Below are 3574 nucleotides of genomic sequence, written 5' to 3'. Positions count from 1 at the left end.
TAAAGAGAGCAGGTCTCCACTTTTTTGACCGCCGGCAAGGGAGAAACAAGGGTGGGCAGAGATTATGCTGTTTGGTGAGCTGCATTTTACTTGAACTACTGTCTAAAAATGCAATATATTTGCCCAACTAAAATGTTGTATGTGACCCTATCTCAGTGCTTAGGATAAGAGAGAAAAATCTACAAGTATCTATCACGGTGCTTGTCTCAAGAATTTCACAAGAATTAACTTAATTTAACATGAGAAATCCTTGATTAATAAAAAATTCCACGTTCTAAACGGGCCTAAAAACCATAATCCACCTATCATAACCGTTTTGGCGCCCCTGCTCGGAGTCGGAGGCCATAACTACTGCTGCTAGCCTACAACGGCATCATCACAAGGAAACAGCAGAACATCATCTCTACATGGTCACTCAAACTCATTCAAGCTGACAAGCATTTGGTATCTTCTGGAACTGGAAGGGTACAAATCCAGTAACTATATGGAGCTCCGCAGCAACATGCCATGCCACGCATCAGGCGCTTCACTCTGTCACCGTGTCACGGTGCAGGGGAGGACACGTACTGCAAGAACTCCTCGTCGAGGAGGAGACGAGCCATGGTGTCTGGCGCGAGGCACACCTCCACGTCGACGCTACCGTCCCCCGCCTGGACGGGGAACGCGGACATCTTGCCGTCGAATTTGTTCGCGCGGTCGCTCCGCACGGCGAGCGCGCGGCCCCACCCGAAGTCGTTCCCGTCGTACATCGGGAACCGAGGCGAGCTCCCCATCGTGAGCGCCGCGCCGTCGGGGTTCCCCAGCGGGAAGCAACGGGGCGCGGCCTCCCACTCCGCCGCGGCACGCCGGATGGCGCCGTCCTCGTGCGACGTCACGGTGGCGTGCAGCCGGGCCGCCGCTCAGGCCAGATCGTTGGACGCCAGCTCGGCCACGGTCGCCGTCGTCACCACGCTCTGGATTGCGTTGCCGAAGTAGAGCGGGGAGATTGCCGGGCGCAGACGGTGCCGGCAGTTCACGGCCATGCGGAACGTCGTCGTCTTGTCGTCAGCCAGCGATTGGAACGATGAGATTTCAGAGGAACAACGCCCATGAAGTCTGGAGTCATGCACGAGCTTGCCGTTAGCCTCAGCGTCTTGATGACCTGTTCTTTTCGAGTGGTTTGCCGTCGCCTTCAGCTCCCGGATCGCGGCGGCACTGAAGTGGAGAATCCGCTCGCGGAACGGCGCCTCGGCGTCGAACGTGACGGCCGGGCCCACGCCTCCGGGGAAGCGTAGGACGGCGGTGGAGTCGCCAAAGAAGTTGCGGCGGAAATCGGGCTCCTGGATCGGCGCGCCGCGGCACAGCCCCGCCCACGTGTTGAAGAAGTGCCAGAAGGAGGTGCCATCCACGACGGCGTGGTTGGCGACGAAGCCGACGAACACGGCGCCGTCGCCGAGCACGGTGAGCTGGAACGACGTGAGCGGGCGCGCGTGGCCTCCGTAGCTCACCGTCCGGTCCATGGGGAACAGGGCATTCGTGAGACCGGTCGGCACGGTGAGCTAGGAAGTCGCCACGCGACAGGGACGGCGCGACGGCGTGGTAGAACTCGACGGCCGCGTCGTCGCCGCCGCCGCACCGTATCACGATGCTGTCGTCGTGGAGCGTGACGAGGCGGCCGGCGAGCGCAGGGAAGATGCCGAGCGCGCGGGAGAGCGCCGTCACGAGCGACGACACCAGCGAGGCCGTCGTGAGCACGCCGGGAGGCGGCGGAGGGAAGAAGAGCCCCTTCTGGATGTAGTGGCACGATAGCATCGGCATGTCGGACACCGAGAGCCTGAGGTCTCCTCCGACCGGCGCCGACGCGCCGGCAGGCCGAACCATCTGCTTCGAGACGACAGAGATGGCCGCAGGCGCGCGCACGTCCTTGCGAACCATTCCGTTTGGCGCGATGGTTGGGGACCGGGTGAACCGGGTGGAAATGGAACGGCTGTTGCACTCACGTGGTCCACCGCGCCGCCACAAGGCGCCAGGGCTCGGGAAATTTCGTATCCCCGCGACGGTGCGGCGTTGCTGTCATCCTGTCACAGGGCTGGAGGCTGGGTGTGGCCGTGGCCGTGGCCGTGCGGGAGCGGGAGGGGGAGAGCACGGAGGCACGGAGCAGAGCACCGGACGCGGACAGACATCAGACAGCGGCCACCGGGGCCGCGGGCGGGGGCGGGGCCAGCGCCCACGCGCGGCCGAGGGTCGCGGCAGCCGCGGCGGGTGGCAACTTGGCAAGTTGCAGCCCAATTATGATGGGCCCAGAAACTAGGCCTTGAGCGCCACCCACGGAACAAACTGACTGAATCGAAGTATGAGGCCTGCTGTCGTGAAGCCTAGAAAGTCGGTGTCACTTACTACGCTTCTAGCCCAAGCAACTCCTAGCCCAGCCTGTTTGCACCTTTGTTTTGTGGCCTGTTCTGCCTCCACTCAAACTTGATATATAATACTCCGATCGCCTCTCAAAAAAAAAAAAGATATATACTCCGATCGCGAACTGCGTAGGCTCGTTCGCTGGTGCGGCAGCACTAGCACCTGCAGCTTTCAAGTGGTAATATCCACAGTTCGGCGCTGCCTCCGTACCGACGCAATCCGCCATCGTTCCTACATCCGTGTCCTACCACGTTGGACGTTGCTGGGCTGCCCACGACAACAGCCAACAGGGCCAGGGCGCAGAGGCTGCCCCACCATGTGTACCGTACCCCGGCAACAAAAGCTGCGAGACAGCCACCATCCCTCCCCTCCGTCCGGTCCCCACCACTGTCACGAGACCCGCCGGCGGAGCCATATTTGCATGGGCCGACCTAGGACAGCAACAGCCGGCGAGCAGATACGGCGAACCTGGAAACCAATCGATTGAGCAGTTGGCTCATTGGCTGCTGCGAATTTGGCCTTGGAACCGCTTGCATATGCAAAGGCGAAGAAATATCTTCTATGTAACCGGCACAAAACAACTGCAAACTACGGAGTACCATGTACTGGCCTCAGTCGTCGGCGACTCGGCGTCGCTGTCGTCGAGCAACCGTGTCATCTGTCATCTCGTTGAGGACGCAACAGATATATGGCCTTCTAGAAGTCGGAACAGCATGGTAGGGTGGATAACTTTGACGTCTCAGATGGGCCGGTGGCTGGTCTCGTACTCTCTCGTCTACCCTCCAATGACGTTGTGGCGTTAATGCTAATATGCTATGCTTGAGTTCCTCTTCAGTTGACAAAGACCAAGGCAGCAGGTGTGTAGTTTTTCCCGTCTTCGAGCGGCAGATACTAATGACGGTTCAACGGGGAAACAGTAGTGGTACGGTACCGGATAACAAGTTACACGAATCAACCTCTACAGGCTCTCGACCCGTGGGCTGTGGTAAAAGGATTGACTCTAACGTGAGGACAGATCTCAGTTAACAGTAGCAGTACCGAACAACTCTTACATAACAGAGCAAACAAATATCACAAACAAAATACATAAAACGTGTTCATGCTTAATTAGGTCAACACACTGGTAAGGAGCTAGATATAGGGCTTAGCCGACTTTTGGTCGGCTGGCGCCTAGGATTGCTTG

General features: G+C 58.8%; 1 pseudogene; it reads right to left on the bottom strand.

The window, feature by feature from the left end:
- Nucleotides 1-213: 213 nt before the first annotated feature.
- LOC136513694 (uncharacterized acetyltransferase At3g50280-like) lies at nt 214-2381 on the bottom strand (annotated as a pseudogene).
- Nucleotides 2382-3574: the final 1193 nt, after the last annotated feature.

Source organism: Miscanthus floridulus, chromosome 16 (assembly GCF_019320115.1).
Source record: "Miscanthus floridulus cultivar M001 chromosome 16, ASM1932011v1, whole genome shotgun sequence".
NCBI lineage: Eukaryota > Viridiplantae > Streptophyta > Magnoliopsida > Poales > Poaceae > Miscanthus > Miscanthus floridulus.
The sequence above is the reverse complement of the archived record's forward strand: the minus strand, read 5'-3'. Positions and strand labels throughout refer to the sequence as shown.